This window comes from Mustela lutreola, chromosome 1, assembly GCF_030435805.1.
Source record: "Mustela lutreola isolate mMusLut2 chromosome 1, mMusLut2.pri, whole genome shotgun sequence".
Classification (NCBI taxonomy): domain Eukaryota; kingdom Metazoa; phylum Chordata; class Mammalia; order Carnivora; family Mustelidae; genus Mustela; species Mustela lutreola.
Window position 1 is genome coordinate 178,428,977 of NC_081290.1, and position 25,485 is coordinate 178,454,461.

General features: G+C 40.4%; 1 protein-coding gene and 1 long non-coding RNA gene across 13 annotated transcripts in view; one reads left to right on the top strand and one right to left on the bottom strand.

Moving 5' to 3' along the window:
* The window catches only part of GRIA4 (glutamate ionotropic receptor AMPA type subunit 4), a 387,246-nt gene that overhangs the window by 7,996 nt on the left and 353,765 nt on the right, over positions 1-25,485 (top strand). The gene's annotated exons all lie outside the window — the stretch shown is intronic.
* LOC131834924 (uncharacterized) lies at positions 2-24,556 on the bottom strand. 3 transcript variants are annotated; one of them, XR_009355025.1, is made up of 4 exons: positions 24,386-24,556; positions 20,164-20,284; positions 15,897-16,001; positions 2-1,988 (listed from the first exon to the last, which is right to left on the bottom strand). It is a non-coding gene; the product is annotated as an uncharacterized LOC131834924 (long non-coding RNA). The 3 variants fall into 3 exon arrangements; XR_009355031.1 differs by lacking the exon at positions 2-1,988 and adding an exon at positions 9,098-9,429; XR_009355020.1 differs by lacking the exon at positions 2-1,988 and adding an exon at positions 10,118-10,674.

The following is a 25,485-nucleotide window of genomic DNA, read 5'->3' on the forward strand; positions in this document are numbered from 1 at the left end:
TGATCTCTCTCTCTGTCAAATAAATAAAAAAAATCTTTAAAAAAAAAAAAAAAGAAAGAAAGTGAAGAGAATCACCATTTATCTTTTTCTCTAATTTACTTGCACTGTTTTGAAGAAAATAGGGCAAGACACTTCTGGGCAATTTATTCATTAATCATATGACAGTGAGTGATACAGCAAAGGCTGAAGTCATATTATGTAATGAATTTTTCCATCCATTCACTAGATTAGATAATGAATGTAACTATGTATTCATTAGACCTGTTTATCAAGGGCAAGTGCATTTAAGACCCTGTGCTAGGAGCAAGGGTAGGAGAGCCTGTAGGGACAGTTGCTGCCCTCAAGGAGCTGATAGCCCAGTGGAAAAGACAGACGAGTCCGTTAGTCCAGTGGCAATGAGGCAAAGTGCTCGGACAGAGGAACAGAGAGCTGGGGCAGAGATGGCCGTGGGAACAGTGCCAGACATGGCCTGGCATCCCAGGTGAGGTGTCCGCAGATCTGGCTGTTAAGGCTCTTGTTGAGTCATTTGAGAAGGAAGAAGGAAAGGGAGGCCAGCCAGCTGGGAGCAGCACAGGATGCGGCCCTAAGGTGTGGGAGAGCCAGGTGTATTTGAGCCCCTGAAGAGGGTTCGGTCTGGCTGGCTCTAGCACCCAGTGCGAGGGGAAGGGGAGAAGGAGAGGGGACGGGCTGTGGACCCACGGAGGACCTTGTTGCTGCTGGAAGGAGACTCTTCTGAATGAAAAGAGGGCCCATCAGTGACATAAAACACAACAGTGACATACAGGATCAGATTTATATTTTACAAAGAATAGGCTGGTTGTGGGAAGGAGAATGAATTGGAAGGGGACGCGGCAGGAAAAGGCAAGTCAGTGGAATCTTGAAGTCATACAGTTTAGTATGGTACAGGCTTGAAGAAAAGTAGACGCCCTGAGGAGGGAGAAAAGATCCAAGAATACAGAACTGTTGACAGAACTTAGTGATGTGTTGGGGACACCTGGGGGCTCAGTTGGTTAAATGTCTTTCTTCGGCTCAGGTCATGATCCCAGGGTCCTGGAATCTAGCCCCACACGGGGCGCCCTGCTCAGCAGGGAGCCTGCTTCTCCCTCTCCCTCTGCTGCTCCCCCTGCTTGTTCACTCTCTCTCTCTCTCTGACAAGGAATAAAATCTTAAAAAAAAAAAAAAAAAAGAATTAACTTATGGGTTGGTATCTTTATGGGTGAGGAGAAAGGAAGTGTGGTTAGAATTCAAGATGAGTTCTCTGATCTCTAACTTGGGGAGATGACTCGGGGCTGTGTCTGTTGACTGTTCCCCGCAGGAGGGGAAGCAGCTTGGAAAGCAGGAGGTGAGCTTGTCGGAAGTATGGACGTGACGGGTGACGAGACACTGAGCGGAGCTCTGCCCACCTCTGCCATAGACAGCGGGGCAGGTGCGTGTGCAGCTGCGGGGCTCAGCGGGAACGGAAGACCGGCATTTGGGGGTGCCTGCAGCCGTGGAGGTGGCGAGACCACCCAGGAGAGCGAGAAGAGTAAAAATGCTGAGTGCAAAGTCCTAGGAAGTACCTTTACTTCGAGGGGCAGCAAAAGAGAGGAGACTGAAGGACGAGGGGTCAGGAAGTTCTGAGGAAAATGAGACAAGAGCAATTTCACAGGCGTCAAGAGGTGAGAAAGCATTTCCAGTAAATAGTGAAAAGCCTTGTCAAAGCCTGCAAAATTTAAATAACGAATTGCGAGGATACTTGATCTTTAACATCAGGCTTCTTTTCTCTTTACAGTGGTCTTTTGACCAGATTTTTTTGAAAAAGCAGCCTTTATTAATTCCATGTAGATTCCGTTAATAATACTCTTCTGTATGTAGGGGTCTAGCGTATTCCCCTGTTTTTCTTAGAGGTGGGGAGATAGTCTTCTCCGGGCTTCTGAACCAGATGGGCTTGAATTTGCAGTCTGATAGTGGGGAAGGTACTTAACACTTCTGAGCCTCAGTTTCTAAATCTGTAGGGAAATAACATATACACATGTGAATTTTATGAATATTAGAAAAGTGTTTGGGAAATAGAATGCAGTTAGAACGTAATTTAGTTGTGTTAACATTTTCTGTGATAGGAGCATTTATTTCTGAGCTGATCTAACTTTGGAAGAGTTACATTTTCTGTTTATATTTTGAGAAAGCAATGCATGTGTTGAATATCTATATTTTGTAGTTATTTCATAAGAATATTTTTTACCTCTCATCGAATTGCTAGTTTTAATTTATGTACACAAATAGAAATTCCTATTTTTCAAAAGTATTTTCACGTCCTAAGAGAGGGTGTCTTTATCTGGAGTCTGTGGGTGATTCAGAGAGAGGACTTATTCATGGATGTATTAAAGAGGTTGATAATTAATTAACTAAACACAAAAGTTAATTAAGCACAAAAATTTTGTGTTCTTAAGCAGTGTGTGTGTGTGTCTAAACTTTTGGAAGGCTTCTCAGTAAATCCCAGTCACAAAAAAAGGCCCAGGACCACAGCCTACATGTAAATTAGAAATAAACAGTACTTCATTCCCTACTTTATCATTTTAGAAGCCTGTTGGATTATATCCTTGAAACTAACCAGGAATCTTTTCATAAAATCCATCTCCATTAGCTTCTCTCTTGACATAGAAAATAATCAGTGCGTCCTGGCTGGAAACATGCTTGGCTTGGTCCTCTGCCTCTCAGACTGTCCTCCTATTATTTTTATTCCTTCTCTTACTCTCCAAGGTTCTACGCATTCCGTATCAGTTCCTATTTTTGTCATGATTTATCTTTTCCCTCACTATCCCGACTCCTGGAACACTGTGTTCTTGAAGGTCAGCACAGACCTACAGATGGGCAAGTCCAGTTGTTATTCCCTGGTTTTCCTTGTCCGTTGGCGGTTGGCGAGATCTGGCGTGGCTGCCGCCTAACTGGCCGTTGACACTCCTTCCTCCTCTGGTGAGAGTCGTGACTGCAGGAGGGGCAGACGGTGTGCCGGGCCCTCCTGGGATTTACCTCAAGCCTAACACAACTCTGAGAAGCCGGCGTTATTGTGATTATCATCATCACTTTACATGCAGAGAGAGAAAAGATCTGTAGTTAGGGAGATTTGCCTGACGTGAAGGATCTGGGCCTTCAGTTCGTGAAGTCAGTTTTGCCTGCCATTCACACACAGCAGCTTGCGAGCATGGTGTCCCGGCCCACAGTGTGACAGCAGCCAGGCAGCTCTTTTTTTAAATAGAAAGATGTTTTCCTCAAAGCTACCTCTTTCCTGGAACAACTGTGATTCACCCCCGCGGATCCGTGTTGCGTTTCACATTGGACATCTCAGATTCTTCTGTACGATTTGCAGTGTGGCCCACAAACTAGAGAGGCTTTCTCTGACTCATTTTGGGGTTCCAAAAATCACAGTGTTGACTGTGTTTTTTAAGAACATCAACCAAGTCAAAATTGCTCCGCCATCTTAGTGCCAGTACTTAGCCCTGACTTAATAAAACTACTAGGATCGCAAATAATGAGTTATCTTAGAAATAAATGGTAAGAAAGAAAATGTGACATTGAGTGCTTTCCTTGAATAATAGCCATGTTTCTCCAGATACAGGACAAAGTTTACAGTCAGCTATAGGTTGTGTTGGCTTACCTTTGTTGCTTATATGCTTCTTCTAAAATTAGCAGGTTTTCACCAGTAACCAGTAACTTCAAATATATTATGCCCTTGTGTTCTTCCGATTTTCCCATTTTTGTCTTTTTTAGAACGAACATGTACTTGTAAAAATTTCAGATAACTCAGAAATCTTAAAAAGCCAAAGTATTTTGTAATCCTACCCCTTAGAGATAATCACAGTGCAGACCCAGGTAGGGAGACAAGAGTACTGAAAACATACGAAGCTAATGTATGTATATCTAAAGATAAAGGCATTAAAAAAAAATGGTAACATTCTGTGCTTGCATGTTATTAATGGTTTGTCTCTCATACCGTAACAAATCAGCATGTCAGAGCCATCTCATTTTCTTCTACTGCTACGTCATACGTCATCGTGCAGTCACTATGATCAGCATACTCCATACCCTCTGGATCAACATTTGTGTGGTTCCCGCATTTCGGATATGACAAACAAAACAGCAGAAGAACTGTTTATGTACCTGTGTGATCATTCCTATGGGACCAATTCCTGGTAATGAAATTTACCCTATTAAATAATGTGGGGTTTTGTTTTTAATAGATATTATCAATTTCTTCTCCTCAAAAACAAACTGTTACTTAAATTTACAACCACCAAAATGTGAGAATAATTCTTTCCCTATGATCTGCCAACACTAAGCCATTATGTCTCTTGAATCTTCACTTGTCCTGATGGGTAGAAATGATACCTAATTGCTCCTTTCATTTGCATGTTTCTTATTAATAGTGAGGCGGAGAATATTGTCTTCTATTTAGAAAATCTGTGTCCTTCTTTGGGGTTCTCCTCCTTTGCCAACATTTTCTTCTTCATTTGTGGGTGCACTTTATGTACTGCAAAAATTAACCCTTTGTTGTCCGCGTTAAGGACTATTTTTCTACTGTGCCTTTGGCTTCCAGCTCCGTGTATGATGCATTTTATCATATAGACATTTTAAACTTATATGTAGTCAGATCTCAGTTATTTTCTTTATAGCTTCTGGGGTTTTGGCTATACTTAAAAGGTATTCCTAATCTTAAAAGTATAAACATATTGTCCCACATTTTTTCTGGTACTTTTAACTCTTTGGGGATTTTTTTTCTTATGTCTGTTAGGAACTTCCATTTATTTATTTTTGATACTATTTCTTTGACCGAGTTATTCTTTGACAGTTGCTTTGCGCAGATACATTTGTGCAAATCTCCTGCTCTGCCTGGACTGAATCTGAGCTTGGGCAGGAGGCCTGCATTTTCTCTCTTTGCATGCTCTCCTGTTTGTTGTTCCTCACCTACCTTTCCTGTCCATCTCTGGGGGTCACACCACTAGCTTTGATATTTTTATCATCCTGCTTTCTTGCTCCTCTTACTTCCTACTTTTTTTCCCTTCAAGTGTGTCACTCACCATCTGACTGAAGGATATCACCATGTGTTACAAATATTCTCACCTTCTCTGTTTCTGTCCCAGCGTTCTACTGTAGTCGGTGGTCCTTTTCTCATGATTTCAGAATGATCCTCCTGCTTTGACTGTACTTCCCTCTGTCCACTCGATGTACTGGAGCCAGGGCAGCTCCTCTGAACTTAAAAATCAGAGGCCGTCTTTTCCTTTCTTGAAGCTTCCAAAGGATTTTATTCTCGTAGAGTAAGATTGTGAGTCTAGCACGCTCCCGCACCATCTGCCCCTTGCCCACCTCTTTGCCTTGTCTACCGTGCTGGAGGCCCCTTGGGTCTTCTTTTTGATTCTTTAACTTGCTTTAACCCTTTCTTTTCTCTATGTCTTATACTTGTGTTCCTTTTTTTGGTGGGGGGGGGTGGATGGGGAGACTCTTCCTATGCAATTATTTGCTTCACTGGCTTGTTCTGAACCTTCGGGACTCAAGTTAAAATCACCGCACCAGAGAAACCTTCCTGATCAACCTCTGGAGTAAACCCTTTCCTTCCCAAATTCTAGCTACTCTGCATTGCATTACCAACCCTAGGATCATCTTTGCTTTGATCACAATCTGTAATTATTATTTCTACTTGTTTACTTATTTATCATCTATATTCCCTGCTTGAAGATCAACTCCCAAAACCAAGGGCTTCCTCTGCTTTAAGTGATACATCCTCATAAACTTTCCCAGTGCCTGGCACAAAGTAAGTCAATAAATGTCTTTGATTCAATGGGTGAGCAATATGTGATGAATTTTCCCGTTGCTCAACTTTCGGGCATCCTTCAGAAAGCTAAGACTATTTTATATGTTATTTTAGAAAAAAATCAAGGAGAGAATGTGAAGGCAATGAGGTAGTAGATCCAAAATAATTGTTACATATTTTCCTTATCATAAGCGTGTGTTGTTGTTGTTGTTTTTCTATTTGTTTCCATTAGACCTAAGTATGGGATGGGCTAAGTGAGGGAGAAAATCATTCCTATAAGGAGGAAAGTGGGACTGTTAATTCAAATTAGCATACATTGGGCTGGTCAGATTTCACTTTGATAAATGTGTCTATGGTAGAAGGGAACTCCGAGGTGCTTATACCATGTGGTGTCTGCTCACAAACTCACTAGAAAATGCTGATACAATCCACTTTCAAAGTAGAAGAAAGCCCGTTTGGGAAGCCAGGTTAGCTAGTAAGCACACTCAGGAGAATCCCATCTGTTCAGACACTGGCTGCTTGTTTGTACTTCTTCAAGTTCATGAAACCAGAAAACTTGTGAAAATGGAAGGCTGAAGTCAAGTGCATGATGCTGTTCCTGCCAGTTCTTCATTATCTCCACTGCACCTTCAGTAGTAAATTTCACAGTTTGCTAGTTGCCCTAACCCTGCTCCCTCCCTCTTCGAAACTAGTCTACCTTGGTTAAATTATTTAATTTTCAGCTATGTACACAGTCTTTCCCAGATAAGACTGAAAGGTATTTCACCACTCCTCTGCTCCAGAGATTTTTGAAATTAAGAGATTCTTTTGCTTCTGAGAAACATCCATGCTTCTTCCTTTCTTAATGGAAAACTTGTAAGTCGAACTCTTTGTCCTTTTCCTCTGTTAACCAGGGAGCTCAATTCCATTTTTACTGTTCAGTTATAGGACTCCCCACTTGAAACGTTTTGCTTTGTTTTTATATCCTTGATTTTCCTGAAATCATATATATCATATAAATAATATATGATAGGGTTATATTAGATATGGTATAAACATGTGTGAGGTAAATATACCTTGTAAGACTATGCATATTATTTTAGGAGAGGAGCATAAAAACACAGGAGCTATAAATTTAAAAACCTAGTTGATGCCTGATGTCCCATCCAGTATTGATGTTGGTCAGCTTTTGCTTGAATACTCAGATTTCCTGTTTAGTACTTTCTGTATTTTGTGTATGCTTTGGGAAAAGATTTATACCAAGTGGGTAGGTAGCTAGATAGGTGGGTAGGTAGATGGTCTCTCAATTCCAGTAGACTTCAGGTTCCTTGAGAACAAGGATGATAGCTTGCGATTCCTCTGCTCCTAGGGCCAGTCACAGTGCCTGGAACATTTCTATTCCCAACTCAGTAATTGTTTGCTGATGGAATGTAAGAGGAAGGAGAGAGAAGGAAGAACATCTTTCTTTCTTCTTCTTCTTCTTCTTCTTCTTTTTTATATATATATTTTAATTTATTCATTTGAGAGATACAGAGAGAGTGAGTGAGAGCATGGTTGGGGGGAAGGACAGAGGGAGAAGGACTATGCAGGACTCAGTCCCAGGACCCTGAGATCATGACCTAAAATGAAGGTAGACGCTCAACTGACTGAGCCACCCAGATGTCCCAGGAGCTTATTTCTTCTTTGCATATTTGTCACAATGAATTCTTAGCCAGAATTGAATAACAAAACACAAGTCTAGCTTCTCTGTGTGACTCAAACCCTTCACATTTTTAAACAGCTTATCACATGTCCCCTTTGTACTACTTTTCCTAAGCTAAATATCATTTCCTTATATACCTTGATTTCTAAGACCTTTAACATCTAAATTCTGACATTCTAAATAGCCTTTGGGTTTATCAAAATTTCATTAAAATATATTGGCTTGAATTAGCCCCATACTCCTGTTATGATCTGTCCAGAACTAAACTCTACATTTTTGGAATCCATGATCATGATCTAACATGAGCTAAGAGAGAATATTAATTTCAGTTTCTTAGACATTCTACGTATAAAATATATATAGATATAGAACCCAAATTCTTTGGGTTTTAGTCCGTTACAACATTAGTCTGTTTGTGTTAATAAGTTCATGGTCAAAACTTAAAAGTCTGCTTTTTTTTTTTCCACATAAATTGCTATAAATCAGCCTCTCTATAATGTATTTTGAGAAATACTAAATGAGGGTGCCTGGATGGTTCAGTTGGTTAAGCATCTGGTTCTTGGTTTTGGCTTGGGTCGCCATCTCAGGGTCACGAGATTGAGCTCCGTCCTGGGCTCTGTACTGAGCTGGAGCCGACTTAAAATCCTCTCTTCTCTTTTCCTCTGTCCCTCTCTAAAAATAATAGTAGTAGTTGATAAGTAAATAAAAATTAGAGTTGTTAATATTTTGAATTCATGAATATAGGAAAATCTCTAGTTATGCAAATGCTCATTAAAGCATTATTACTTAGTGATATTTAGTCGAGAAATGGTTAAATTAATTGAAGTCCAGGCAGACTGTTTAAGGCGGAATGTCAGTTATGAGAGTCGTCTGTCTGACTTGAGCTAGTAGTTCTAAGTTCAGGAATTCTTCTTTATGTAAGTAGAGACCCTCTCTGCCTTTTTTTTTTTTTTTTTTTTTTCCGTTTTCTTTCTTTGTGTTATTTTGTTTTCTTACACAAGAGCCAGGGTCATAATAGGAAGGAAAAAAAAGTATTCTAGTCAGATGTAAAAAAAAATGTCCTCAACCTGTATTAATTACTTATTTGTGGAATTGCTGGAACTAGCTGAATGATTTCTTAAAATCATCAGTTGTGTAGAAGAGCACAGATCTCCCGGTTCTGGCTGATAGCGAGGGTGAGCTAGGTTCCATGTTTGTCCTAGAGGAGTATACTCTCCAGACTCTGCAGATATTTGGAAGTTCTAATCAAGGAATGACATGGAAATCACTGTTTTTACCCTAACCCCTTCCTTGTTCCCTTCCTCTTTCCTTTCATCCTCCCCAGCACAGAGGCCTTGCAGGAAGATTCAGAAATTATGGGATAATCCACTTGGGCCTTGAAGGATGCATGAGATTCTGTCATGTTGTAAAGAAAGACCAAAATATTCCGGGCGGACAAAAGAGCATCCTGGGAAAAAGTGTAGAGGTGTATGGACATCTCTGGGGAGTAGTAACGAAGGGGAAGTGGAGGCAAAAATGCAAGTGAGGGGCTCTGTAGAGTGGGAGATTAAGAGAGGATGCAGTTAGCTCTGCAAAGCAGGGATGAGCCTTGCAGTTGCCTGGGGAGCTAGAATGAGGGCCAGAAGACAGCAAGAACCATTTTAAGCAGTTTATGGCATAATTATATTTATGTTTTAGAAAGAATTCTAGAGGCACTGTTAATCATTCCTGTATATAGCAAAACGTGGTTCCTTTCTCACACCCAACACACTAAGAAACCATTTCCTAGACAGGAAATACTGTATTGCTACTTGACTTGCCATTCGTAGAACCCATTATTGTATGTAATTCTGCTCACTGTTTTCCATTGAGAACTGTTACTTCCAGCAAAAAAAATATTCAGCTTAACATCTCAAACATGTTTCTTCAGACTGCAAACCGAGTCTTTTATGATAATAGGCAGGTTGGAAAAGAGCTGGGGTTTCTGGGAAGAGAAAAATGAATAAATAAACATCATTTATGATATGTGTAAATGCAATTCTGTCTCCTTAAAGATCATCGTAGTTACTGATGGAGCACTGCATATCCCATTCCAGATTAAATCTCCAACTACTCCCCTTGTTATTACTCTTCTTTTGTTATGGCTCTTGGTAGAGGTTTATTTCGTTCAGTTGGCTCAGATAACCATCTCTACTAAAACTGGAACTTGCCACTCAGTCCCATAATGCAGAGTAGTAAGAACTGGCTTTTAAAAAGTGAGTTGAGAGGTGCCTGGGTGGCTCAGGTCAAGCATCCGACTCTTGGTTTTGGCTCATATCATGATCTTGGGGGTGTGGGATTGAGTCTCGAGTCAGGCTCTGCATTCACCAGGGAGTCTGCTTCAGACTCTCTCCCTCCCTCCCTCTCTGCCCCTCCTCCTACTCCCCCCAAAAATAAATAAATAAACCTAAAAAATTAAAAACTAAAAAATTAGTGAGTTGAACGATTTTAAGACTAAAGTAATAATTAGTACAAGTGCCATCACGCGTGTATGTATGGACAGCATATATGCATACAGATAGACACACAGAGCTTAACAAAGGAAAAACATAGGGAAACAATAACATGTATACTTTGTAAGGTAATGGTTTTTTTCATTGCCTTCAAAGTAATGAATAATAAATGTTCCGGTATATATTTTTGCCCAATACTACTTTAAAGATTTTATTTCTTTTTTGAAAATAAAATACAGCAAAATCACACACTATTTCAGAACAACCTTGTAAATGACTTTCTGTCTTGTTCTGTATACGTACAGCATATACATTAAAATCTGTATGCATATATAATAAACGCAGGCCCTTAGCATTTGTTGCTTGTTGTCGTCACAAAATCTGATCATGATTATACATCATGAAAACATACATGACTGTGCAAATAAGCCTCATTTTACAGAAGTGATAAAATCACAGATTAGAAACCCAAGTGTGGGTATTTTATTCAGAGACAAGTGTCACTAAAATGTTTTTATTTTTTATTTTCAGAACAACAATGTCTTTACCTTCCTCACATTTTTTGCTTTGTTTTATTTCAAGGGGAAGTTTTTCAGTCAGTGTCTGTAAGAGTCTTGTGCTATTAGGTCATCTGTTCGTGGCCAGAGTGCTGTCTGTGAGGCAGAAGACGGCGAAACTACTGAACAGCATGATTTAGAGACTTTTGGTGTGTGCGGTCAGGGAAGCGCAGACACTCTCTGTGATTCCAATTCCATGAGAACCACCATGTGCAGAAGACATTGAAGGAGACAATACCGAAATATAATGATTATTTTTCTTTGATGTTAGTATACAGTTATTATTTTTAACTTATTTTCCTGAGTTTTCTACATGTTTACAGGAAGTATACATTTATGCTTCTCTGGCTAATAATATCGAAACAGAAGAAAATGTAGCTGTCTTTCCACCAAGTCCTGAGTTTGCCTTGCTCTGTCTAAATGGGCAGACCATCCAGGGAGCTCTGTAGACATTTTAGCCAATACAGTCCTTGTCAGAATATCAAGTCCACTTAACAGTTGCTGTGTTTAACCTCTTTGTTTACACTCTTTGATTATTTTTAGATGAAAATATCAGCTCCCATTAATTAATTAGAAGTATCAACTTAAGTCCTTTGAAAGAATCAAGGGAACAGTTGGTCACTATGAGCATGTTTCGTTACTAATTGAAATATGAAACTTATATTAGACTTGCATATAATATGCTCAATTCCACAGAAAGGACAGTAGCTACATGTGGGAACTGATGGCTCAGATATCTAGTCACTTTCTCAGGTCAGTCCTTTCTGACTACCTTATTAGGCTCCACTGGGCTGTGATCCCATGGCATCCTGAGCTTACCTTGCTGTGTTACATAATCATTCTCCCTCTGGAATGTGAGGTCCTGAGACCTGAAATGCCATTGGATTTGTGCACAAAGCCATAGTGGTTGGCTTATGGCACAATCCCTGGCACATAAAAGTGCTATACTGATACCCACTGAATGTATGAGAATGAAGGGATTTTTTAAAAGATTTTATTTATTTATTTATTTGAGAGAGAGAAAGAGAGCCTGAGCAGGAGGAGGAGCAGAGGGAGGGGGAGAAGCAGACTGTATGCTGAGGAGGGAGCTGGACCCCAGGGTCCTGGGATCATGACCTGCACAGATGTTCAACCAGCTGAGCCAGCCAGTCCCCCCCCCCAAAATAAGTCTTTTTAAACATTTTTATCTGGTTCTTTTCATTTCTTTTTGTGTATTTGCACGTGGTTAATTCAATAAATATTTCATTAACCATTTAATAGACCTGAACCATTAACCTAGGAACAATGATTCATTCTTTACCCAGATTTTTTTTTTCTTTTAAGATTTTATTTATTTTTTTGAGACAGACAGAGCACAAGGGATGGGAGGAGCAGAGCGAGAGGGAGAAGCAGGCTCCCTGCTCATCAGGGAGCCTGACTTGGGGTTCAGTCCCAGGACCCTGAGATCATGACCTGAGCCAAAGGCACTTAACTGACTGAACCAGGCACCCGTGGAATAACTTTTTTTTATTTTATTATTTTTTAAAATATTAATTTCAGTGTAATTAATGCACAATATTATCTTGGTTTCAGGTGTGCAATGTAGTGGTTCTACAATCCTGTATATTACAGATCATCAAGATACAGCTTATTTTTTTTTAAATTTTAATTCCTGTATACTTGACATGCAGTGTTATATTCGGAGAATGGAGCGCTTTTTAATTGACAGTTAGATATTAGCATTTTAATTCAATATTTTGGGCACCCATTTAAGGAATTAGGGCAGACTCTAAATTAGTCAGTGGGGGTCTATTAAAAAAATGAAAACAGTTTTTTTATGGACTTTTCCATATGAGTAGGTGACTGGTCAAGGATTGTAAGGATTCTTGCTCATTAAAGCACATTGTGTCCGGGAGGTAGAGGCTAAGAGTCCTGGAATGAGAGTCTCCAGGTGAGAATGGACAGCCGTGCAAGTGGCTCTGCACCCTCCTTCTGAGTTCACGTGCCCCCCAAGGACTGCTTCAGACCACTGACAGAGCCCGATGCTGCCCACAGACAGTGCTGTCTCAGGCCTCCACTGAGAAGTCTGATCCAAGCCATGGCAGTGCATTCTCCTTCTGCCCCTACCTCTTGCTCTGCACAGTGCTGGACCCACTACAGTCCTCACTTCTCCTCTGTTTCAGAGGCAGTTTTCAGGTGTCTGGTGTGCTAAGGAATATTCACTCGGGGAACACAGGCCTCTGAGCCTCTAAGGAGTGTGTCCAGTGATGACCACTGACAATCTGAAGGCAGTGTGACAAAGGCTACAATTACAAGGGAGTCCTGCAGCCCGTGGTGTATGTATAATGTCCCTCAAAAGGCATTTCCTCTTTTCTCTCCTCATGGGTCAGGACAGTTCCCACAACTCTTACAGGGCCAGGACAGTAGACGGAAGAAAAGGGCTATCTTACGCAGACTTACTTGATTAATGAAGTAAAATTGGATCGATTTACTTAGATGCTTAAATTTGTGTGGAAAGAATAAAACCAAATCTTTGTCTACTGCAGGTATACTCAAAACCTATGAATCTGTTGGGGTGCCTAGGGGGCTCAGTCGGTTAAGCATCTGATTTCGGCTCAGGTCATGATCTCAGGGTCGTGGGATGGAGCCCCGCATCCGGCTTCATGCTAAGTGGGAGTCTGCTTGGGATTTTCTCTCTCCTTCTGCCCCTCCCGCAGCTCATGTGTGTGCACGTGCTCTCTCTCTCTCCCTCCCTCTCTCAAATAAATAAATACATATGATCTTTAAAAACCCGCCAGCCTCTGAGCCATATTGTCTCACCCATATTGTCTCAGCACAGCCACTCATCGCCGCGACCTTCTATGTTCCTTCCGCATCTGTATGTGTTTGCTACCGTGTCGTTCTGCCCTTGTTAATATGCAGCTTTGTAAGTGTCCAATTGTCACCTTAATTGAATGTTTTTTGACACCTGTCTTTCCTCCTCCACTGTGCCACACATATTATTGGAAAGAAATATTAGATGTGATATTGGACCGTAAAAACCTGATAATCTTCTGGAAAGGCAGAAGTAACTTAATATGAAACAAGGGAATAAGTAGGCGTTACATTAGAAGGAGCTGTGTACAGCATAATTGCCGAGGAAGGACTATCAGGAGAGACCAGACTTTATAAACAGTAACCTTAGTAAGGTGGAATTTAATCTTGTCATAAAAGGGATGAGGAAGAAGAGGAGGGGGCGTAAAACAGCGTTGAAGAGAGTGGGCACAGGCTAAGCTGCAGGAGTACGGGATGGCACAGGACAGCCTCTTGCTGAGTGGAGATGGGGTGGGGGGACCTTATAAATTCAGGACTTTAGGAGCTGAGACAAGAATCTGAACAGGGAAGGTTTGTGCGGGGGACTGGTGTTACTGGAAGGGGAATGCCAGGACTGTCACTCAGGTTTGGGCACGCAGCATCAACTGAGAGGATCAAGAAGGTAGATCCAAAAATGTAGAATGAACCGAATTAAAGGCTCGCTCATCAGTCATCAGCCCACACTGTTCTGGATTCTCTTGAGTCTGTAGTTTTAACTGACGTTCCATCTTCTCTTCTCAGAAGATCTTCGCCAGACATGTCTGTTTCTGCCTCTCACTCTCCAGCCTCTGCTCTTTCACTTACACTCAGTTTCAGAGACCAGAGCACTGCTTTGAACCTCTTTCCAGCTTCTTCCCATCAGTAGAAACACGTGTTTCGGGGCACCTGGGTGGCACAGTGGGTTAAGCCTCTGCCTTCGGCTCAGGTCATGATCTCAGGGTCCTGGAATTGAGCCCCACATCGAGCTCTCTGCTCAGCGGGAAGCCTGCTTCCCCCTTTCTCTCTGCCTACCTCTCTGCCAACTTGTGAGCTCTCTCTTTCTGTCAAATACATAAAATCTTAAAAAAAGAAAAGAAAAGAAAAGAAAAGAAGCACTTGAATCTTTCCATCATGTAGGGAGAGCTTCCTTAGGCTCTGGGTTTGGTTCCCACTGTGTTGCTCAAAAACTATGTGAATTTTCAAAAGGTTCATCAACTACACTGAGTTTCAGGATTCTAAATTATAAATCAAGGGGTGGGGGGGGAACCTTACCTTGCCTTTAATTAGAAACAGATAAAGCAATGCATTAAAATACATTATGTAAAGTGTTTAAGTCCTCTGAGGATTAGTGTAACCACAGTCATCCCTGAAATAATACTGTTTTTTCACTCAGCCTCCTGGGCACCAGGTGGCAGACCAGTGGTTAAAGGTGGTGAAGGAAAAGGGGCTTCGGGATCATGACTGAGAAGAGGTTGGAAGGTGTTGCTAATAAGTAGCATATGAAATGCCGGCGGAATGAGAGACCCAGAGCAATTTTATGCATTCATTTTGGATCTAATTGAGTTAGAAATTTCTGTCTGATGGAGGACTTCTGTGTGGAGTTGAATATTCAAGTAGCTGTAGAAAGATCTGGGGTAAAGATACGGGTTTCAGAATTACCGGTGTGTAGGTAAGAGTCAAAGCCGTAAATGAGATTGTTGAAATGTATCCAGTTAGCATTAAAAAAAATCGGGATTTCCAAGGAAGATCAACAACATGAGAAGAAAGATACAAACTGTGTCTGTTTGGTCCATAAAACTTTAACAAGTTTGAGAAAAAAGAACAAACAAAGAGTAGTTTCTCAGGCCCCATGAAAAACACACATCATGGCATATGATTCAGATAAGGGTGCGAAGTGCGAACTGAAATGTCCTTGACTTGTAGGGGTAGACTTTTCTGCTCACAGATCACGTGCTCAGGCAATCTCTGCAATACCTCAGCTCCTTGCCGTGGTTCTCCTGTGGGGTCCATGTTCTCTTTTCTATATCATGGGAAATAATGGTTGCATGGGTGCCCGTAATGACTAAAGGACGTTAGTTTTAATGTGTGCAGTCTAAATATAGGAACTTTACAATCCATTTTATGGATTTCTGTTTGAAAATGACTTTTAAACTCAAGATTCCTTTTCTTAAAAAGGAATGTGCTTTTTTTTCTTTTCTTTTCTTTCTCTTTTTTACTGACAATATTGCCATTTCTTAGAGGTTTTATAGTTTGGTACTTAGTACTCTTGAAAATAGTTTCTGCCACTTCCTAGACATCATGACCTCAGGCAGGTTTCTAGACTCCTCTGAGCCTCCATTTCCTGATCTGCAAACAGGGACCGTAGTAGGAACCTGAAGGGCCCGCTGTGAGTCTTGAAGGAGATGTTGCCTGCAGGGTGCCTGGTGTAGAGCCTACACGTGCATCAACCCAACCGTGGCCGTGACAGCTTTGCTACCTGCCCAGGGCCCCTCAGCTAGGAGGTGGGCTCACATCCTAAGCTTCTGAGCCCAGACTCCATATGCTGTTGTTCCCCTTTCACCAAGGACTACTTATACATGCTTAAGACTTACTCTGTTTAGTATCTCTGATTCCAACAGCCCCCAAATTTCCTTGGTTTCCCCTGTGGCTTATCACATAATATGTAGGATATTTTCTTTTGGACGGACTGCATGATTCTGAAAAGAAAACATGGTCAGTTATATTCTAGGTATGGGAGGTCAGAAAAGCTTTTGAAAATTCACTAGAAGGTACAATCTATAGAGTTTGCACTGGTATTTTATTAAATGATTTTTGGGCATGTACTTTTGGGGTGGACCTTGACAAGAGGAGAAAACTTTGTCTACATACCTATGATAGTAAGACCGCATCTATGTGTAGTACTTCACAGTGTTTCAGAAATGAGGCATAGGGGCACCTGGGTGGCTCAGTCAGTTGTGTCTAACTCTTGATTTCAACTCAGGTAATAATCTCAGGATCATGGGATCAAACTCCACGTAGGGCTCTGTAGGGCTGGGCGTGGGGTCTGTTGGAGATTCTCTCTGTCCCTCTCCCTCTGCCCCTTCCCCCATTCATGCTCACTCTATTTAAAAAAAAAAAATCTGTATATATATGTATATAGATAGATAGATAGATAGATTAGATAGATATAGGTATTCATAGGCACTGAGAAATTAATTGATATGCAGAGCTTCTCACAACTATATTGACAGTTAAAACTGCGATTAGCATCTTTTTCTTAAAGATCCACAATCAAATATAGGACTCTTATATTTAAATATTATCTAAAATAATGATACCAGGACTTAGAAAATAAATTATCCTTAATTTTCTTTGGAGTCCAAATTAGAACTGGGGGAATTAACCTCTGCCTAGGAAACTAATAGCTTAAAAGTAAAATAAAATGTCAGTATTTGAATTATAATCATGCAAAGAAAGTTTAGTATAAATACATAGTTTTTGACTTGGAAGCAAAAGCCGGATTTGAAGGGGAAAGGCATTATAAAGACCTGTCATAGAGCTGATAAATGATAGCCCCACAATAAGTGTCAAGTGCGAGAACATACATTAAAAATTTCATTGGTTTTACTTTAGGAAGAAAGGCTAGGTGAAATTGAAATAGAAATTGTGGAAATCACATTTTTGACAAAGGAAAATACTATGAGGGACATTTTAAAATTTCCATGGGAATCGCAGGGATGAGTCTTGTCCTGGCTTCATGCCATTTCACAGATCGTTAGCGTCCGGAGCGGAGGCTGCGCCGTGTCACCTGCCTGGCTGCATGTGGCATTGACCTCACCGTCATGTACAGGAAACCATGTCAGTGGCCACAGGGAGATTTTGGCCTGGCCTTTGAAGACTTTCAAACTAATTCTCACACTTTTACTTGCAACCTAGCTGTCCCAGTAAACAAACCCTATTTACATAAACATTCTCACCGTCTTCAGTTCAGTTATTAAGCAGTCCCCCTCATGGAGTGTCTAGTAGTATAAAATGTTCGCATTAATTAAAGACAGGAATGTTCATGAAATGGACATTTTAAGGCAACAAGGAACACAATCTGTGAACATGTGGATAGTATAATTTACTGTTTCCCATATGATTGCTTGCTCTTTTCATTTTATCCCTCAAGAATACTTTGCCATTTTTCCTTTTTTTCAGGATCAGCCTCTTTTCGACTTCCACGCAAGTTTTTATTCAGAGTCTCATTTACTTTCTTTCCCCGCCCCCCCCACACCTGTACCAAATCAAAACCTCCTCTATGTTCATCTTTTCCCTTGGATATAGTGATTAGGTCCCTGTACACTGTCATAGCTGGCATGGCAAAGCCTGTCCCCTCCCCTTTTCCTAGCATCCTCAGGCTTACCCAACCCATAGTCCGCAAAGCCTAGTCTCATTTAGTACGCGCCATATGGTGATGCTTCCGTGCTGTTGTGAAAATGTCATTGTAAATATATGCCTTCGAAAAGGATGCTTATTTAATCCATGAACTCTTTTTAAAGAGAAATCTTAAAACAATGACACGGGATGACAGTATCTCTCAACAGTGATTTGTTTCAAGTAAACCACCAAGAAGCTCAGGTTCAAGTGTACTTGTCTAGAATTGAATCAGTGCCCTATCTGTCATGACCGCGAGACCATCCAATTCCCCTCCCTGTGATGTTTGGATCTGACCACACACTCGTTCAGTTTCTTGACTTTTCAGTTGGTTATCATAGGACAACAGCCTCAACCTGTATTTACTATATAATGATGCTGTGTTGTTGTTGTTGTTTTTTACTCTAAAATCTTAAGTACAGAGACAGAAAAGAATATAGAACATTTTTAAGATTAAAACTCTACAAAATGCAGTTTAGTTTTGATATTTGTACTCCACAATATTGTGGAGAATATCACCAACCATTTGAAAATATTTCTCATGAAACTAGATCATCTTAATGGTATGAGGTATAAATAGAAGCTTTGTGGCCCTTAACACTAGAAAAGGAAATACATAATTAATTTTAGCGCATTTTATGATATTAAAAATAAAATGCTATGTCTCTCACCTTTAAACAATCCTTTTGCTTGCAACAGTATTATATAACATTTTATTAAAATTTCTATTTTAAAAGTAATTCTTTTCAATTGAATTGAATTTCTCTGGGGACTAAGAATCTCTGGATTTTGTGCATATTATGTGATGTGAATCATGTCAAAAAGCATTTGTGTTTGTTAACACCATGATTTATAATGTTTACTGAAAGTCTCTCCAGTGCATCATACTGTCTTAGGCACTATCAAGGATTCAAAGAAAAGCCATATAGATGCTTTGCCTACATGAAGTATTAAATGTGCGAGGAGGAATACACATGCATAGATGACCATTCTAGTAGACGGTGGTGGATCCTGCTGCTTGCTGGCTCCTAAGGACAGAAAAGTTCCTAGCAGATACTTTGATAACTTGTATTTGACAGTCGTTATAGCATACTGTTATTCTATAAGGTAGGTTTAAAAAAATGCAGTTTGAACATGACGATTCTTAAAACCTAATCCATATGATGGGGCACCTGGGTGGCTCAGTTGTTTAAGCATCTTCCTTCCACTCAGGTCATGCTTGGGGTCCTGGGATTGAGTCCTGAGTTGGGCTCCCTGCTCAGCAGGAAGTCTGCTTCTCCCTCTCTCTCTGCCTGTTCCCCAACTCTCGCTCTCTCAAATAAGTAATATCTAAAAAAAGAGAAAAAAAAAGCTAACCCATATGAGAATGATCATGAAAGAAGATGTCTCGTCACCAATGAAATACTAGTTGCAATTCAAAGGGCGGTCTGAGATTCTGAATGCTTACCCTGGTATTTTTGCTACTGAGGTGTCATGTAAGTTTGAACTCATTTCACTGAGTCACCTGGTAAATGATACAGGTTGCTTGTTTCTGGAAGAACTCGAATAGTCAGTCATTATGCCGGAGTGGGAGCGTGAAGCTCTTCCCCCAAAGCGCTGCTGAGGCTTGCATCGGAACAGGAATGGAAGCACTGGTGGTGATTGACAGGACACCAAAGGCAGTAGAGAGACCATGCTGTCAGGGACATCCCTGAGGGCTCAGGGCCAGGGGCTGTCCACACCCACCCCCCACCACAGACTGTGTCTGCAGCTACCCAGAATCGGCCGAACACCTGTTGCTCTAAATCATACTATTTTATTCCATAAATAGCACAGAGTCATTTTAAAACATATATGGTATAAGTTCAGAGTACTGCTATTATCATAGTTTTTCAGGAATCTGCACCCTAGAGAATGGGTTTTTCCTTTATATTTTCTTGGTGCATATCATTTGTTCCCCTTTCTAAGTAGCATCTGCTCATTTAGCCTGTCTTTCCACTAAACATCACTCCTACTTCGTTACTCGAGTGCTTCAGAGTCTCTTCGCTGCTCTCTGACTTCACACTTTCTCCTCCGTTGGATCTCTTAAGTTCACGTGCTCCTTTCTCTGTACTTCTGCCCCGCATGAGGGATCGCTTTCTCTCTTTACCCGTCTTTCTGTCTTTCAGTGGGTTATTAAAACTCACTCCCTTCTCTTTCTCTGACTTTTCTTGACTTTGCATTGTTCCTTTCCCTTTTCGATCTCCTTTTACCTTGTTTATTAGTGAAGTGGTCCATATGTCCTTTCTGTTCCCTGTTCTCAGTTTGCAAATCGGCATAGTGCACCTAGTAGTTAATCAGTGAGTGTTTACTAAATACTCAGTATTGCACTAAAATGTGAGAATTTTCTCTGAAAACAGTAAACCAGTGAGAATCAAAGAAATCCCTGTAAATAAAGCAGGAAGTACGTCTTAGCCCCCTTTTACTTGGAAAGGGCCTACTTACTCCATGACATTAACTCCATGGGGAAGAGGGAGAGTTTGGGCTCCGGCAGTCCTAATGCGGCTTCCTTCTGCTCTTGCTCCTGAATCCAGTGCGTGTGCGTTCATTAAGTCCACCGACTGCGCTTTGGAAGAAAAAAGTTAGGGGATAAAACATTTACTAAGGGGATAAGTCCCTGAACAAGTACAGAATATGTTTTCAAAACTCAGTTGAAGCAGTTTCATGGATGAGGGACACTCATGGCCATGTTTGAGCAGTAGATGTAACAGGCACCCAGGCCTTTGGCCCCACAAGGATCTCAGCACCAGGGTCCTGCGCCTCCTGTGGGGTGGGTAGCCTCAGTCTCTTCTGGGCTTTACAGCATTTGTGATAGTAAATTCAAAGAGTCTTACCTTAGGCAAGTTGAGGACCTCCCCAACATTCAGTATAATGTTTTACTTCAAAATCATACTATACCGTTTTTAATTTGCAATGTTAATGCCATCGTATTATTATTTGTATTTAAACTATAGCCTTGCTCATCACAGGCTGGTAAACTGAAAGATACTTATGAATCAGGTAGTTCCTGTCACCAAAAAAGGGAAAGGGCTCTCTTAAATTCACAGCGTGCCCTTCTGATACAGCCAGGGCTTTGAATCTAGTCTCTTTAATCTGAGGCCAAACTTGGATGGTTCTGTAGTAACCTTGCTAATACAAAGAGAGCAGAGGAGTTTGAAGAAATCATTCAAGATGATGTTTTCTACATAACCTTCCATTTCTAGACTGCATCTTAATTTTCACTTAAATGCGAAAAAGAAAATGAGTGCCCTTTTCCTAGGTCCCCATGTTAGGTCCCCCAATAATGGGTCTGTGATTAAAGGAGGGAGACTGATACAAAGTGAAGGTCAAGCAAAGCTTTATTTCGCACCAAGCATCAAGAATCAAACCAAACATTCGGGTCTGCGCCTCTTACAGAGAGGGCGACGCCTCTCTGCTTCACAGACTAGCTTTTAAGGGCAAAGGCCATGCGGTTGGGCCTGGCCATGCACAGGTGGCCAGTGAAATTATAACAGAGAAAGCTGCACAGGCATGTTAGGTCACACATAAGTGACCAATTGAATTACAATTTACCTTAGTAGATATTTGAACCAGCCTATCACCTTGGTCAGAATTGGCACCCAAAAGGGGGCCCAGAGGGTGGGGCCCATACTCCTTGGTATCTAGGGAGACAGTACGCGTCCCTCCACTGATCGAATGTCTCCATCTGGCCTGACCCACCCTTGTATTTGGGCTTTGTTACCTGGGACTGGTTTCTAGGACTTGTTTTTAAGTAAGTCCCCTTGGGGCAGGGGGGCAGGGACAGTTTTAAGTTTTAAACAACAAAGTTATTGTTTAACTGGACGGAAGCGCTCTGGCTAAATAGGTCTTTAACTCATACTACTTACATGTCATGCGACAGGTGCCATCACTTGCTAAATTCTATTACCAGGTACTATGAGTATTAAAAATGTTTGGCATTTTGTGGAAATTAAAAAAAAAAAAAATCACGTGTCTGCCTTTGACTCAGGTCATGGTCCCAGGGTCCTGGGATGGAGCCCCGCATCGGGCTCTCTGCTCAGCGGAAGTCTGCTTCTCCCTCTGCTCCCTGCTTATGCTCTCTGTCACTATCTCTGTCTTTTTTTACTGTCTCAAATAAATAAATGAATTCTTTTTAAAAAAATCATTAGAATTATTGCAGTAAGTGATTAATGAAGAATATAGAGCATCAACATTTATATTAATAACTACATTTTAGCTTTTCAGAAATAATCTGGGATTTATTTCTGACCAAGAGTCTGATATAGATGTTTCCCTAACATTCACAAAAGGAAAGTAAAGAGAAGACATTCTCTGACTTAAGAAGTTGGGTGTTTCATAACAATTTCAAACCCACAAAAATGAGAAAAAATTATATTTTCCTTATATTCTGTAAAGTCCTTAGCAACACGTTTATACTTGTTGCTTTGTTTTGACAAATCTTTTTAATTATCACGGTAATGTGCCTGTAGCAGGCAATTTGAAAACTACAGTTATAACAAACAAAACAATTAAAATTACAGTAATCCTATTACCAATTGATAAAAATGTACATACTGGCTTTTCTTATTTTAAAAATATTTATAATATTTATTATGTTATTTAGGATTAACTTTTATTTTAGTCATTATCCTAATAAATATTATTCAAAAATACTATTTTAATGATCACATAATAATTTAGTTTATGGGGTACCTGGGTGGCTTAGTAGGTTAAACGTCTGCCTTTGGCTCAGATCATGATCCCAGGGTCCTGGGATTGAGCCCCGAATAGGGCTCTCTGCTCACCAGGGAGCCTGCTTCCCTTCCTCTCTCTCTGCCTACTTGTGATCTCTGCCTGTCAAATAAATAAATAATATCTTTTAAAAAAATTTAGTTTATGCTTAATAATTATAAGTAACACTTTGACCATATTTCTACTTATTTCCTTTGGGTATGTTTTTAGAAGAAAAATTACTGATGAAGGAGCATGCATATTTATTATTATTATTATGATTATTATTTGTATTGAAGTAGTGTTGATGCACAATGTCACATTAGTTTCAGGCAAACAGCATAGTAATTTGGCACGCTCTGCTGTGCTCACGACCAGTGTAGCTGCCATCTGTCACCATGCAGCGCTGTTACAGTACCGTCGACTACACTCCCTGTGCTGTGTCTTTCATCCCCATGACTTACTTCCTCCACAACTGGAAGACTGTGCCTGCTACCCCCTTTCACCCATTTTGCTCATCCTCCAACCTCCCTTCCCTCTAGTAATCGTCAGTTCGTTCTCTGTATTTATGGGTCTGTTTCTGCTTTTTGCTTGTTTCATTTGTTTTGCTTCTTTGGATTCCATATACAAGTGAAACCATATGGCATTTGTCTTTCTCTGACTTATTTCACGTAACAGAATACCTTCTAGGTCCATCCATGTTGCTGTAAATGGCAAGATCTCATTCTTCTTATGACTGAATAATAATCCATCATACACACACACACACACACACACACACATCTTATCGATTCATCAGGTGGTGGACACATAGGGTGCTGAAGTATCCTCGCTATTGTAAATAATCCTGCAATAAACATAAGAGTGCATGTATCTTTTCAAATTAGTGTTTTTGTTTCCTTTTGGGTAAATACCTAGTAGAATTTACTAGATTGCATGGTATTTCTGTTTCTAATTTTTTGAGAAACCTCCATACTGTTGGAGCAGCATACTGTAAAGGTTCTCAGTATATACCGTGAAATTGCTTTCTGTGTAGACATCCATGGCTCTCCGTAGTGTGTGCTGATGCCCTTTCCATCACAATGTATATTAACGTTTTCTCAATTAGATAGATGACTAGTGATAGCTAAGTATTTTCATTTTGTTTTGCTTTCTTTGTAATATATTTCTTAAAATTACATTTCATTTGCTTAATTTTTAGTTTTCACTTAACATGTAAAAATAAATTAGATTACATTGATGTTTTAAAGCTTCAAACAGGCATGTTTTATGACATTATTCTTATCCTAATTATTATTTTTATGTCAAATCACTGTGTTTAGATTCATGAAGCATTGCCTTACAAGTTTTTAATAAACACTTGCGGAGTTTATAAGAGTATTTATCCAATACCTGTCATGAAAACATTGACAAAAGTAAAAGTAGAATAAAATAGAACTTTGACTTATCATTTAAGTCTAGAACTTTATTAGCATTTAATGAGTAAGTGATATAAGCATAATTATTCCCTGTGTTTAATACAGTTCTGAAATTAGTGACTATATTAACTTTCTACCTGAGAGTTATAGAATTTAGATCTAGCAATTTAACCTAAATTATTCTGTGATATTAGCCTTTTTTCTCTCAACTCACCTTAGCTATTATTCTCCATTCTGATGTTACTTTCCAGCTCAGTCTGGTCACTGGTCATTATAGCAGTTACTTGAGCAGAAAATTGAGAAGAATTTTCCTGCTTAATGACTTAGCTAAGACTAGTATAGAGAGCATTTAAATGGCAACAGACTTGGCAGGTAAGATATCTCTGATTTTTTTTTTCTTTTTTTAATCTCCAAAGAATCCTTGAGTACAGCAAGATCGATCATGTCTCATGAACACAGGAGCAGCTGTAGAATACCGTTCTGTGTCACTCCCACTTGGGTCATGCGATTCCTGAGGGCCCCGTGCTGATGTCACTCACCTGTTTGAATTCCAGCCCATGTCAAGTTAGTCACCTGTCCATCCTTCAGTACCTTGTGGCAGGAAAAAGTTCTCCAGCCCGTGTTGTGTTACTCAGCCACCAAGCAGTGCCGCCTGTAGTTTCTTTATTTCAAGACAGAGAACAGCTCTTTCTGACCTTTGTGCTTTCACAGAGGCCCACATGTGAAGGAGGAGGGGTAGCAGCAGGCTGAGAGCACAGCTGTGTTAAACTGTCACCTGTCGCTCTTGATGGAAACCCGTTATTCATTAAACATTCTATCTCCATTAAACATTCAAGTGAGTGACTTGGGTCCATGTAGTTGGGGCACTTCTAACATCCTTGGAAGGTTAAAGGGTGACCTTGGTTCTTAAGTGGAACCTAAATCTTGACTCATGTGAAGCCTCAAAGGTGTTTAGCTAGTATATACTGTCAGCTTCTCAGTTTTTATGCAAAATTGTATGGCCCCAGCAGCCCTTTGTGCCTTTTTACCCCCAACTCCAGTATTCCAGTAAAAAATAAAAAAACAAAAAATCCAGAAAACTCAAGATGTGTCTAAATTAATCAAGACTGTATGTCGTAGGTGTTGAGGTAGGCTTCCTATTGGACATACTAAGTTTACATGACTTTGTTGAATAAGCCACTTCTGGCTTAGTGTCTCATGTCTAGTTCTGATGTAGAGCCTCACATTCTATAACTATTCAGGTAATTTGTTTGAATGGAAGTATGACATCTTCTCTTTCTTCCTCTGATTTTGTTTTGGATATATGTCACGTTTCAGTGCAATATGTTTGCCATAGTCACCGTATTGTCTGCTTCTTGCTTTCTGAAAATATGGTGGCCAGCATTCAGGGCAGTTATACCCATGTCGAGGAGGAACATGAAAAAGCCAAGATCCTGTAGGCAGGATCCTTAACAAACTCTTCCCTTTAGAAAAGTTGGCCTCTTTCGACGGCCAGCACGTCTAAGCAGTTACTTCCCTGGTTAGAAAGCTCTTGTCTCTTCTGTTTTGATTCTTAGGATTTGTTCAGGGATTTTTAAGATATGCTGCCATGCTTTACTGAGGGGCTAATGTCCTAGGTGCTCCTCCTTTCCTGGTTTCC